This window comes from Canis lupus, chromosome 4 (genome assembly GCF_011100685.1).
Source record: "Canis lupus familiaris isolate Mischka breed German Shepherd chromosome 4, alternate assembly UU_Cfam_GSD_1.0, whole genome shotgun sequence".
NCBI lineage: Eukaryota > Metazoa > Chordata > Mammalia > Carnivora > Canidae > Canis > Canis lupus.
The window spans coordinates 80,786,293-80,801,807 of NC_049225.1; the positions used below are offsets into that span (position 1 = coordinate 80,786,293).

Below are 15,515 nucleotides of genomic sequence, written 5' to 3' on the forward strand. Positions count from 1 at the left end.
TAATGTTAGTATTTGTTGATCACCGTAAGACTTGAATAGTCCTAAATATTTTACACGAAGTACTTCTAATATAAGCATTAAATAGTGCTGGAATGCCATTAGATTTGAATATGAGATCTAGGAGAGAAATAGATATATAATTGTAAAACAATGCCACAAAAATGTCTCTCTGTCTTATTTAAATTCCATAGTAAATTTGACAACCAAATTGATCACAACCACTATTTATACCCACTGTTAAATAAGAACAATAACAAATTTATATATATAACTGCACTTAATCAAACCTCTAAAATGATTTGTCATTTTTGTAGTGCCAACAAATATCTGGACAACAAATATTTTCATCATATAAACTCTCCCTTGCATCAATTTTGCAGCTCATCACAAGATTATAGTTGATAGCAACAATGACCTAGGCCTTGGATTGACTTCTCGTTGGAATTTTTCCAAAGTTTGTCTCAAAGCCGAAGTAAATTTAACATCTTCCTATGAGTTGCTGAGGTAGGAGTAAATGAAACATACATTATTCTGTCAAAATTTTACTTTGGTACTAATAAATCTATTAAAATATTTCTATTAGTAATGAATTTACACAAATGAAATATTTGCTCATTTTTATTTGATTTGCAAATCAGAAACAAGACATTTACATTTTTTTCAGAATGTAAGTACAAATTTTGAAAAGAAAATTGGGTAAACAATATATAGAAGGCAAACTTTGAAAAAAGGTGAATTAATTAAAGCATAACAGATTGAATTTAGTTTGTGTGTGTGTTTCCATTTCCATTTTTTTAAACATAGTGGCTCAGTAAAAATTGTTATTATAAATACATTTTTAACAGTCATAATGTATTATTTCCCACACAATCAGGTGATTTTTTTCTCACTGAATTTCCTGATAGTATTTACCAGATAAGAGTTGTATAGTTCAACATAGCATCAAGTAATCTATAGAATTACAATCAAGAGTCTTTATTTCCGTTGCCTCTAGCATTTAAAAAAATTAAGATTATGTTTACTAGAAAGTCAACTGTTGGTTTTTACAACTTTTTACTTTTTTACCCCTTCACCTGAAATTAATGCATGAATATAATCTTTATAACAAAAACTGCTATTTGAAGTATTAGTCATTTCTTGCTGCCTTTCAGTGACAATATTTTTTAGTTATCAATACTGCTGTATTGTATATAGCTTTGGGTTTGTCCCATTGGATTATCTAGATTATGTTTATATTACATTCTTAACCAAATCATTTCATAAACTTACAAACAATTAGAGAGCATGATTCTGTTATCTTCTGTATGGGTAAAGTACGGCAGAAAAAAACAGGTGCAGGAAAGACGCACAAATATCCAAGAATAAATATTTGGATAGGGAGTGCAAATCACTATAGGACTTGACCAGCACCTTCAGTTGATGGGAAATGCTTATTATAGACATTTTCCACTTTAGCTATACTATAGAGAATCTAAAATGTTAATCCTGAGAAATCTGTTGTTCCTTACTTGTTTCAAATCCTACCTAAGACTATGTATAGCTCAAATATTGTTTGCTTTCACAACAAGGTTAGATATCTGTAGCTTCCTTATCAATTTATGTAAAAGGAAAAATGCACTGTTAAAAGCTTATGGGCTGACCTTAGTTAAATTTAACAATAGTTTCATTATTTAATTCATGGTTTGTTCCAATGTGAATTAATTCTTAATATATCTACTATCCAAAATAACCACGGGAAAAATGTAGAATAAAATATTAACCTAGGAGCACAAAGCATGTGAAGTTCTAACTTGAGAGCTGTAGGAAAGTCTAATATGAATTCAGTGTACACTAGAGAACTAGAAATATATGATTAAAAAGTTGTTTTATGTAGATTATAATAAAAGAAAATTAGAAGCCCATTTCACTTAGGCATTAAGTGAATCTTAATTCAATTGAATTTACAAACTATGTATTCTGAATTTGACATTGTATAAAATAATAAAACATTATGATCAAGTAACATTTATCTCAGAAATGTAAGGCACTTTTCCCATCAGAAAATCTAATAATATAAATCAAAAAATTAATTAATAATGCACAGTCATACAGTCATTTCAGGTGACACAAATCATTTAATAAATTCAACACTTGTAATTTAAAATGTTTGCCAAATAAAGACAAAGAAAAAAAATTTACTTATTAATATTTATAAGCAAAAACTGACAGCAAATATACTTATTGGAGATAGCAGATGCATTTTTTGAGACCAAGAAGAGTGTCCGCTCTACATGAATTATTTGCATTAATTTGCAATTAAAAAAAAGAAAAGTAAAACATTGTGAGGATTATAAGAGGAAAGATGCACTGCACTTACTTGTAAAGAGCAGTATCTTATACAGCAGGTCTAAATTTGTGCAATGCAGTGAAATCAGTATTAGAAGATATATAACACTTAAAAACATATTTTGTTAATGATGAAATATCTAAAATTAATAATCTATGACCCATTTTAGGTTAAAAATTTCAAGCCTAAAGCAAGCAAAAGTAAATGAATGATAAAAATTGAATTAAGAATGAATAAAACTGAAGATAGAACAATAATAGTGAACATTAATGAAACTAAAATACGTATCTTTCAAGATATCAATAAAATTTGTAAATATCTAGCCAGGCTAAACAAAGAAAAAAGAAAGAAAGAAATTAGTGATTAACTGAGACACTCCTAACTCTGGGAAATGAACAAGAGGTAGTGGAAGGGGAGGTGGACGGAGGGATGGGGTGACCGGGTGATGGGCACTGAGGGGGGCACTTGAAGGGATGAGCACTGGGTGTTCTATTATATGTTGGCAAATCGAACTCCAATAAAAAATATGTAAAAAAAAAAAAGAAAGAAAGAAATGAAACAGGTCCTGTTTACTTAATCTCATGGGCATTAGGAGAATAATAAAGGATTACTCCAAACAACTCTTGGCTCACATCCAAAAATGGATAGAAACGAAGAAGGTAAATACTAAATGTTAAAGATATTGAGCAAATGCACTTTTCATATGTTGCTAGAAGTACATATCAACACATGCACTTGGAAAACTGTTTGGCTACATATCCACTAAAGATAAACATATAAATACCTATGACCAAGTAAATACAAATTAGATATATGGAACCTAAGTGCATATATTTGTACACAAATAGATATGTCAAGATTGCACACAGAAGCTATATTTTTAAAAGCCTCAAAGTGGAAATTATGCAAATTTTCATAAACAATATAATTTATAAATACATCGTAGTGTATTCATAAAATGAAAATGAATGAACTACTTCCTGAAACAACAGCATGGATGGATCTTGCAACCATTGTGTTGAGCAAAAGTTGCCAGACATTTCTAGCTCTGCATTAATTTATTATTTAAAAACAGGCAAAATTAATGGTAATAGTTGAGAGAACAGAGGTTAGGGTAGAAGAGACGATTGGTTGGTAATATACCTTTTTTTTTAAATCTGAAGGTATTATATGGAATGTTTATTTTGTGAAAATTAATCATTCTCTTTATTTAAGATGTATGTAGTTTTCTACATGTAGTTTATATATAGTTTAAAAACATGTATATAAAAATCATGCATCCATGGGCTAGACAGATAAATTTTATTTATTATTTTATTTTTAAGGTGAATTTTAATAGAAATAAACAGAGAAGGCATTCAGCCATATTACATTTTAAGTATCAATAATTAGAATAGCATGATATTATGAATGTAGAGACAAAGATCAATGGAATAGAATGAAAAATCCAGAACTAGACAAACTATTTTGGAAATTTAGGGAATCTCTATCCAATGCAGAAAAGACAGATTATTCTCTGAAGTATGATGTGGCAGCTGACTAACCAGTTGGAAAAAATAAAGTTATATCTATATCCTACATTGCACACTAGTATAAAATATAATGAACCAAACATTTAATTGATAAATGGGGAAAAAAAGTGCTAGAAGAGAAGGTGTGAGAATTCATCACTTTTTCAGGTGGACATTACAATTAGTTATTTTTTTTCAATTAGTTTTAAATTTGATGATTCAAGAAATAGGGTAGTAGCATATTACAAGAAAAGAAGTGAATATTCAACCAATTGATAGGCAGAGGGCTATTGCTCTGGGGGACAGGACCCCTCAAAGAATGCGAGGGCTGCAAGACTTTTAATTTTGCACTTACTGGTCAACTTGGACTTGCATTTTGATATATGTATTTTACTTAATGAAAATAAAAAATTCAAATTGCTCTATAAAGATTATACCGAGACCAAATAATATGCAACCATGAAGATAAAGAACAATGGAGAATCACAATTCATATTTTGGAATCAAAATGATTTTTTGGATTATTTACTTTTATATCCCAGTCTAGATAAATGTCGAAAACCAGACATAGTGCACAGATCTTAATTCAGGTGTTTATTCTGCTCATTTAGTTAATGGCTGTTAGTAGCTCGTGTTGAGAAAATCTCTGAAAAGTTTCTGGGATCAGTAAGAAAGAAAGTGGGATAATTTAGCAGTCTTTTGGGAGTTAAAAGAAGTAGAATGATGTGCTCCATACTTCCTCTCTCTTTTATCAGCCAACATTGTGAAATGCAATATACATTGATGAGATCATTCTGTAGAACAAGTGAATTTTTAAATAAGGTGACTCTGTTATAGCCTACTCAATTTTAGTGCAGCATACTTTAAAAAGACATTTTCATAATGTTTCAATATACAATGAATTGTTAGTAAAGTACATATAGATGATCTGTTGATGAACTATATTTAACATGAGTCTTGATATTTTTAAAAATATATAATGTCCCTTTTTATAATTTATAATTAGGCCTGAAAATATTTGTTTCCATTGTATTAAAAAGGAATCATGTTAGGGGAAGCTATCTTGAAATCCCATGTATTTCTTTGTAACTTGTCCAAATCTACCATGAAACAAATTATTATCATTATGTTCTTCCAATTATCTTGTTTACCTAACTATGGTGCATCCTTAACTTGACACATATTGTGGCTATGGTTTATCTGGATTTTCCTGTTATTTCTTGATTATTTTATATATCTTTCAGCCTATATTTTATTTTATGTATTTTATTTTTTCAACATTTTAATATCATTTTCATTCTAAAGTTTTCTTAAATATTATTCCTTTGACGACTTTGCAAATCACACATTGGTTGCATTAAATATCCAGTATGATAGAAGTTAAAATTTAATTATACATATCTTACCAAAACTTTTTATAGTGTGTTTCTCCAGCAAGGGTACATCCTACACAATGGGTAAGATGTTTCCAAATCCAAGTTTTGTAACCTTAATGTTAAAAGCCCATATACTAGGCATAGTATATTAACAAAATGATTTGCAGTTGATTATTAGAGGGTGGATTTATTGTTATACAGTAAAAAAAATCTAACATCATGAGAAATCCATATTTTCCAGCCACTAATTTTAAAATGTTAATTTCATAAAAATTATGAATTTATGTTTAATATACTTTCATGCACTGTAAAGTGGTATTCCATTATTTGCGGGAAAAAAGGTGGTAAATTCCTGAATTTCACTGTAGGCTCAAATAAAGTTTGCAACTGTGAAGATTTGCTAAGATTTTGCCTTTAAAAGCTAAAACTCATCTGGTTTAAGGTTAAGCTGACTAGGGCATAAATTTCCAACAGGGAAAACACGGTTTCAAAGACAAACTTTAAGAGAACATGTGAGTCACAGCACAGAGAACTATCATTCTGAATTATACACTTTACTCAGTCCACAACATTTGGGTTCTTCCTCTTTTTTCTCTATACTTTTTTTTCTCCTTTTTAAAAATAAAAACTGGGGGATTTTCTGGTATAAAAGCTAAAAGGAAAGTATCAGCTATAAAGGAGAATATCTGAGTTATTGGCAAATACTTAGGTTAAAAATGAAGCTAATGTGAAACAGAATTTGCATTCTAGTCATTGGTGTGGTATATAATCATGCCCTGTATGCAGTTAAATGAGTCTGTTGTCTGGCTGTAATGAATATCTACATCCATCCTAACAGTTAATGAGGAATAAATGACTTATTATCCATGAATGGCTCTGTCTAAATCACTCTGCAACAAAAACAGAATATTAAAATGTGTAGCTAAAATAGATCTTAAATGATAATGAACTTACTTAGATTATTAATTAATTTTTAAATCATCATAAAGTTTGCTGCTTTAGGATGAAATCAGCACTAGACAAAGTTTAAGCACAATAACAGTCTGAGTTTTAAATTAGATTTAAATACATATGTATGTGTTTTATATATGCAGTTATATATATATATATATATATACATCCATATACGTATCTATACCCATATAGATGTATGTATATATACATATATACACACTAACACACATTTAAAGGAAAACTGTCCTTTGATGACATCTTTGCCCCCTTAAAAAATAACAGCACATAAATAAATCTACCTACCCAAAAGTGCCCTTAATATGTTCATTCACAATGTATCAATCCAATTTAAAAATCATAAATTAACATATATAATGTATGAATCTAACTTATAAAAGGAAAGAATGCCATATAGAACTATGTTTTTGTTAAGCCTGAAATTCATGCATAAGTTTTGAAACAATGAGATTACTTTCTGTGAAAACTGAGTGTCTTTTAGAACATAAGTTTTAGGGCAGCCTGGGTGGCTCAGTGGTTGAGTATCCGCCTTCAGCCTGGGGTGTGATCCTGGAGACCCCAGATCGAGTCCCACATTGGGCTCCCTGCAAGGAGCCTGCTTCTTCCTCTGCCTGTGTCTCTGCCTCTTTCTCTCTCTGTGTCTCTCGTGAATAAATAAATGAAATCTTAAAAAAAAAAAAAAAGAACGTACATTTTAAAAAGAACTTACAACTTCATTATTTTCGTGATGGTCTATTATGTTATTTTACTCAGCTAAAATAAAATAGATTTAAATTTATTTATTTGAAAGAGAGAGAAGGAGAGTGTAAGAAGCAGAAGAGAGAGGGAGATAATCTGAAACCCACTCCCACTGAGCACAGGGCCTGATGCAGGGCTGGAGGCCAGGACTCTGAGATAATGATCTGAGCCCAGATCAAGAATTGGCCACTTAACTGACTCAAACACCCAGGCACCCCTGAAATAGATTTTTAAAAACAATTTAATATATGGTGCTTTGTGGTGAAAAATTCAAAGGCACTTTTCTTAATCTATAGATGATAAGCACAGCAAATTTTTTTCCCCAAAAATGTCATTTGAGGGACAGAGAGAGAGAGCGAGCATGGGCAGGGCAAGGGGCAGGGGGAGGGAGAGAAGACTCTCCGCTGAGCACAGAACTTGCCTAGCGGCTCATCCCTGGACCCTGAGGCCAAGACCTGAGCTGGAGGGAGACACTTAACCAACTGAGCCACCCAGGCCAGTAGAACAGTAACTTCTAAAAGTAGCTAAATTCAGACATTGTCTAAATAGCCTCCCAAAAGTCAAACAGCTATTTATTATTGTATCTTCTAAATAGATGTTGATGTATCCATTCCCTTTATTTTACTCCAACAAGATTCCAATTACCTTTATCTCTATGTAGCTCAGGAACCTGAAGTACTCTCCAAATGACCCAACAAAACCCACATTCTCACCCTCCAAATGCATTTCTGTCCATGAAGACAAAGTAAATCTATTAAAATAGCTACTAAATAACTGTTTCTTCTCCTCCTCCCCCAACCATTATTTGCCATTCAAGCCTTCCCATTGCTTTCTGGGTGGGACCCAGATCCTCTCCTACCTATTTTGTCTCTTCTACAGTATGCTCTCCTTTGCTCTTTTTATCACTTAAATACACAGTACTTTTGAAATGTTTCCTTATTGAGCCATGCGCCATTTCCTGGGGACCTTTTCATATCCTGCTATAATCATACTTCATTATTTTTTTTCTGAATCATCAGTTTTCCAGGGAAAATTACCCTAAACTTGCAGATCAGTTAGATCTCTGTTATATGTGTCCATACATAATCTACATATCTCCCTGAAGAAATTTCTAGAGTTATTAATTTTATATATATATTTGTGACCAAGAAGCAGAGTTTACACTGAACTGCAGGACAAATTTATGTAAGTCAGAAATTATGACCTAACTTTGTAGAGCACTATGTAGCAATCAGAATGAGCATTTAATTTCAGCCAATTTTTGCCACACACAGTAGTAATATTATAAATTGACGAGTGACATTTGAACAAGTGTATCTATAGTTAGCAAATTATCTTAGTTTTCTGACGTATGTTTCTGATGAGGATAGCAATATTGAAAGAGGTCTACCAAGATTGGTAATATATACTCTAAATTGTTATGAATTATTTCATGAGTAAATGACTGAAATATCAGAAATATAGGAAGCTGTGCCTTTCAGGAGCTGACCATTTCCAAGATTATATTTGGCCACAATTATATTTGGCCACAAACTTAGCAGACATGTTTGGGTTTACTTCAAAGTGATGCCATGCTCTTTCTTTTGTCAAGCGTCAGTATTTTAAGTATCTCTAAATTTGATGCAAATATTAAGTCGTGTTTGTGGATAAATTAACATACATCGTGTCCCTCCTAAATGCTAAGATAATGCTAGAAAAACACAAATGACATATTGCTGTGTTGATACAGTTAATGATCAAGGGAAAATGAACATAAAATTATACATAAAGCAAAGACAAATAAATTTTTATGATTATACATTATGGAAAAATTCTGCCGAAAAAGAATTAATATTTTGTATATTTTTTAAAACTAATTTTATTACATACCATGGTATTATCCATGTTAATTGTTAAAGTGGAATGACATATCTGAGAAATAACATTTTTATTTTAAATCTTCAGATCTGAAAAAGATAATACAAATTCATTTTAAATACATTTAAACTTAAAACAGATATGTAATTCCTCAGAAACTTTTTTTAATGAGAGAAATTATTGAAATTTCTGGAAGAGTCTAGCAGACATAATGCATTTAGACATGTCTTGGCTGAATGAAAAGTACATGAGATGTTTCTGGGTTAAGTGATGGTAGAAAGGTGGAATTAAAAGTGTAAGGATCTTGTGCATGTCATATTTTTATGAATTTCTATCTAATAATAATAGCTAATGATAGTCATAGATTTGAACCAGTGACTCTGCCACAAGAAGCTCCTTACCTGTCCAAATTTTTTTTTTAGTAAGTCAGTTTTCAAATTAGGTTGAATTTGCTTTTTTGAAAATCAAAATGCACTTCAAAATTAAATTATACCTTGGAATATCTGAAAAGTGTAATAGATTCTGAAACTGAACTGCTCAATTTGGCCTCAAAACAAAAAGTTAAAATAGAAATGGTACTCTAGGAAAAACCCAACTTATTTCACAAGTCAGGGAGAGTTGTTTGAGAGGCGTATTTGCAAGGCTTCTTTAAATCACACAGCAGTGATGCTTACAAGTAAAATGCTGTTTTTCAATCAGGAATGGGAAATTATTTGTAATTATTTGTGCCTCTACCTTGCTTTATTCTGATATTCATCGTTTGCTAAAATAACTATTCTCTAACGGGGGATATCTCATATAGTGAAATACAGAAACTTTTAAATCATTACATATTTAAAACCATCAAGACTTAGAAATGACACATATATCATTTATTTGTATTTAGTAATTAAAATAATCAAAATATAGATTTAGAAGTAAAAAGAAAACATTGAATTCTAGTGTAAATGGTTAAACAATAGCAACATATAATTAATTCATATACTTTTCATTGTTCAAAGTCTTTTGAGGTCTATATTTTATTTTACTTGCTCATCTTTAAAAAAGATTTATCTATTTATTTTGAGATACAGAGAGAGAGAGTGGGACAAACGGAGAGGGAGAGAGAGAGATCTCAAGTGGACCCTGCGCTGAGTGCGAGCTGGAGATGGGGCTCTAATCTCATGACCCTGAGCTGAAATCAAGAGTCAGGCATTTAACTGACTGAGCCATCGAGGTGCCTTCATTTGCTCAGTTTTTAATTTGATATTATTTTTTACCTTTCAACTGAGGTTTATATGTTTTTTAAAGATTTATTTATTGATTTGAGACAGAGAGTAGGGAAAGGGGCAAAGGGAGAAATTCTTCAAGCTGACTTCTTGCAACACCCAGGTGCCCCAAGGTTTATATTTTAAAATCGTGACTTGGTTATTCTCTTCCAGAAATATGTTCAATTAAACAAAGGTGTGTTTGAATTGATGCTATTAAAGTGTTCTCTAATCTAATTGCATAATTTAATCCTCTAATCTAATTGCATAATTTAATCCTCTTGAATATTTTGAGATGTCCTAGCTAAATTTATTTAATCATAAAATTTGTTTTCTAGGGGATCCCTGGGTGGCTCAGTGGTTTAGCACCTGCCTTTGGCCCAGGACGTGATCCTGGAATCCCAGGATCAAGTCCCACATTGGGCTCCCTGCATGGAGCCTGCTTCTCCCTCTGCCTGTATCTGCTTCTCTCTCTGTGTGTCTCTCATAAATAAATAAATAAAATAGTTTTTAAAAATTTGTTTTCTAAACCAAACAACATTAAAATGAACAGAAATCTAGCCTATTAGATAAAGTTTGACACATTAGCAAGATACCCAATGCTTCCCCAGATCTACCTTGGTATTTTTCTTTTCTACCTTAGTATTTTTATATGCTGTCTACCATCCTGTCTTATTTAGTCTGTTTCAGCCACCTAAAAAATCTGTTATTTGCACCCTTTAGATCTCTTGTAAAAGTTGGTATTCCATAGGCTACTTCTTTTCCAACTGAAAGGTTTCTTTTTAATGAAATGTTCTTTTTAAGCCTAGGCTTCTTTGGAAACAAGGACCATAGTTTGTCTCTATAGATAATCTGGCATCACTCCTAGAGTATACAAGCTTATAACTATTTTCCAATATATATGTTAAAACAATTTTTAAAAGATTATGTTGGGGCACCTGGGTGGTTCAGTTAACTGTCTGCCTTTGGCTCAGGTCATGATCTCAGGGTCCTGAGATCAAGCCCCACATGGCATTCCTCAATCTGCAGGGAGTCTGTTTCTTCCTCTGGCTCTCCCCTGGCCTCTGCTTGTGCTCTCATTCTCTCTCTAATGAATGGATGGAGAAAAAAAAAAAAAAAAAAAGAACAAAACAAAACAAAACCAAAAGTGTTAACTAACTAGAAATTAAGTAAAAACTTGAAAAAAATAAAAAGAAAAAATACGTCAATTTTTTTCTTTCTAATAATTTGTGATATAAAAAGAAAGAGAAATGAATTAAAGACATCTATAATGTTAAGGAAATTTGGTGAGAATGAGAAGAAAACCTAACCACGTATATTTAGTGCAATGTTCTAATGATTGCTTGAGTCACACAAACCTTCATTTGATAGGATGCTTTTTGTGGAATGTACATCTTAAATCTTTGTTAGTGCTATCACTTAAATAGCGTTTTGAGCTGGGCAAAAAGAAGTGAAAGTTTAAGTACGTCCATATATTTGTATTTCTTGGAAAAATGCATGGGAATATAGAAGCCAGAAAGGGTTTTATGTGTGTGTGGATTTTAATCAATTACTCTATCCCTTTTCTAAAAATCATGATTACTTGTATTTGCTTTTTAAAACTTTACTTTAATAAAAATCTCCCTTAGCCAATATAATTCATATTTCATACTTAGACACAACATAGTGAATATGATCATGAAATATTAAAATCAACTTAGATTAAAATTTTTAAAGTTAAGTTTTTAGATTTAAATAATTATATTAATTTAGATTTTTCCCCACAATGATCTCACCTAAAAAATAACTATCGTCTATAAGCTGCTGTAGATCACAATCTTTGGTGGCTTTTAACAATAGATAGCAAAACAAGACCTAGTAAAGGAAACATAGATAATATCTTCAATATTTATCAGTGCTTCATATATCATACGAATTCTCATTTTATAAAAGCAACACTTTACATAAATGCCAAAAAATATGGACATCTGTTCAGAGAGCTGGGTTCTAGAGCAGTGAAAACAATGGAAAAGATGGTGATGTGAATGTATATATATTAAAAATACAAAGAAACAAGAACAACCAAAAACTATAAAACATCCTTTAGCTGCCTCATTTAGTCCACCTTGCAAATTTCAAATTATTTGACATTGGGTTTCTAAATTTCTTTAGCATATATGCAGGTCTGAATACGAACTGATGACAAAATAAGAGGTAGAGGTAGAGAAAATCGGCTTTTAGAGGGGAGCCCTAAAAACCATCATGGGTCATTTGTGCTCTTGCCTGATGGTCATTTTTCCTTCAAGAATGCACTGCTGCTTGAAGCCAGTGACATTAATATCTAGAAAAGTTGTTTCTGAGGACAGTAATAGATTTAGTGTACTTCTTTCTACAATTTAGTTTGAAGTTAAACAAAGTTTAATGTTTCTCTAGGTTTTACATTTAGTTTTTTGCTCAATGTATCAGCTAGTTAGCTTATACTTAATGTTCTATGAATGTCCATGTTTTCTGTATTTCTATGATATTACCTCTATATTCCTGAGGCTTACCAGAGATCTGGTTACTTCTTCTTTTGGGATATTTGAATCATGTTGATTTACAAAATGTCCATTTTAAGACAATGAAGCATATTACAGCATAGTGAGCAGAAGTCGGACTCTGGAGCTATAATCCTGGTTTTGAATCCTGGAACTACCAAAGAGGGATTATATAATTCTAGTGAAGTACCTTAATTTTTTTCCTTTAGTATCCTCATCTGCAAAGTGGGGCTACTTATCAGACAGTCATTAAATGAATTAAAATAATTAATTCTCCTAAAATAGGGTAAGTATTCCTAGCATACTTGAACAATCAAAAGTGTATTTATTTTCCATTTTGTTGAAAAAATAATTTTTTACAAAACAATATATTTTTGGCAGAATTATTTTTATCATTTGCATTTAATATTATCTCTTTTATGAGCATACAAAATTGTGAAGTTATTTTTTAAATGTAAAGATGCATATATTCCACTAATATTTTGCCTTCCATTTTTCTTCCACTTATACTTCCAAATATATTATATTGTGTTCCCACATGACTTTTAAATTTCTTACATAGTTTCTCATGATAGCTTCAATCTTACTAACAGAAGGATTATGACTTAGAAAGCAACCATTGGAGATTTTTATTTTTATTTATTTTTATTTATTTTTATTTATTTTTATATTTTATTTGGAGGTTTTTATTTTGTGATAGTTTTACAGTTTACTTATTTTTTGTAAAATATGTATTTAAATTGTTAGTGGGATTTTAATGTTGTTTATAGTGACAGTAGATATCTTTTTTGTGTTAAATTAGAAATATTTCATAGCAAGGAGGAATATCTTGCATTTTAGTCACAGCTGGGAGGCAGTATTAAGTAGTAATATTTCTTTTCCTACAAATCGTGAGGAGGGACATTATGTCTTCAACATGGTCTCTAACATTTTTCATTATTTTACTATAGCACGTAAATTATATTTCTTTAGCCTTGTACTTTGGCATCTGCACAATTAAAGGACACCAGGAGTGTTGGTATATGTGACTTATTTTGGTGACCTTACTGACAAATCTTTATTATTTCGACCTTTTTTCCAAATTTATTAACAACCAATTACTGCGTAGTAGATATAATCAACTATTCATATTTTTGAAGTAGGTTTTAAAAAATTTATCTGTTCTATACATAATTATTTTGCATATCCAAACTTTAAAAATAATTAAAAAGAAAACCATCTTTTATGACTTTAACTACATACAGTAATATACTATGATTATATATTAAGGAAAATTGTTAGGAACGATTGATGACCCGTTGAAAATACAGATAGATATCTCTCTCTACCTATTTGTAGTACTGAAGCATAACACGCATTACAAAAATTGTACGACTCTAGTGCACAACTCCTTTCTTACTGCTAACTTTGTAGGTTTTAATATTCTGAAGCTTATTGCAACTCTCTAAGAGAGAGATTTTTTAATAGTCTTTTTTGTTTCAGGAAAATTGATTATCATTGCAACATGGGAATTGTATTTGCTGTTATCCCACCTCCTAGATGTTTTTACTTGGCACCTACTTCCTTTCTGATGTCTCACTAAAGAAGATTGTATCTAGCAAATTTTTATTTCAATATAGGTTTATTTCTAAAGAAGAGTTCCCAGAGTGAATGCAAAAGAAAACTGGAAAAATTGTTCACTCCAATTTGTGTACAACAAATAACTCTACCAGAAGTGGACCCAGCTGTGATGAATCTTTTGGAATTGTTTTCTTGACAGCTACATCAAGAAGATTAGTATCTTCCATATTCCTTTTCTAACTTCTTGAGGAACTGGTTCTATCTTTGAAGATCGGGAGAGTAGAGGTACGTGGCTCGGAAATTTACATTAAAATGTAAATATAAGAAGGCCTTATCTATCCCATCCTATTTATTTTTATGTCATGTCTGCCCTCTTTCCTCGCCTGTCCTCCCCTACTTATCATATGATGTCAAAACACAGAGAATGGACATGGTTCAGTGTGCTTCCAGGTTCCTGAACACATGGAGATCTGGGGGAGAGTGGGGCCCCTGGAGAACCATGGAAGCCCTGTGCCCTCCCCTATATGTTGCCCTGTGTATCTTTTCATCCTGCTGTTGGTTCCTATCCTTTAGTAAACTGTCAAATGTATAAAACCAAAAAACAAACAAACAAACAAACAAAACAAAACAAAAAACAAACAAACAAAAAAACAAAAAAGAAGCAAACAAACAAAAACCCACATGGAGAATGACCTACAATTTCTTTAAAACCTCACATGATTCCACCACCTGTTTCTTAAATACTTTTATCCCCAAATTGGTGGATCCTGTGTTCACCTTGTTTTTATAATAAGATAATGATCGATTTATTCTCAAAATATCAGTAGCATAACTTATAGCATTATTTACTTCCCCAATTATTTGAGGAATAATATTTATATTGAAAAAAGAAAAGATACAAGACTCCATGTCCTAGATTTGTTAAATAACTCCTTATTATTTAGAGTAAGGAATTTATGTTGGAGGAAAAATTCTTCGAATCTAAAAAGGTAACAGTGATGCTTGTGCTTAGAAACATTCTCCTTAATTTCTTCTCTGCAAACTCTTTGTCCAGGACTTTCTCTTCAGTGTCTTGCCTTCATACAGTGCACCTGACATTTTTAAAACAGACACTATATGCTATTTACAACAAGAAAGGCAAAAGGGGGTAATGATGCCAGATTATCAGACATAATGTATCACAGGAAAAATTCCTACTCAACTGCAGAAGTAGGATAAACTTTGGAAACCTACTGTGTGCAATAATTCTACAGCCTGAGAAACAATCAAGCATGGTTGTAGCAAAAATGGCTACAAACTCACACAGACAGACATAAACATTGATCTAATCGGGTATGAGCTAAATAAGGAACGAATATTCTTTTTGAAAATGAAGCAGGTCCTCCCATAATAAGAGTAAAAAATTATTCCAT

General features: G+C 31.5%; 1 long non-coding RNA gene across 2 annotated transcripts in view; it reads left to right on the forward strand.

The window, feature by feature from the left end:
* Positions 1–380: 380 nt before the first annotated feature.
* The window catches only part of LOC111095659, a 33,125-nt gene continuing 17,990 nt past the window's right edge, over positions 381–15,515 (forward strand). The window contains exons 1-2 of one of the 2 annotated variants that reach the window (XR_005358647.1): positions 381–504; positions 14,026–14,388. This is a non-coding gene — a long non-coding RNA (uncharacterized LOC111095659). Of the gene's footprint in view, positions 505–13,758; positions 14,389–15,515 lie in introns of those variants that run through there. The other variant, XR_005358646.1, reaches the window with a different exon arrangement.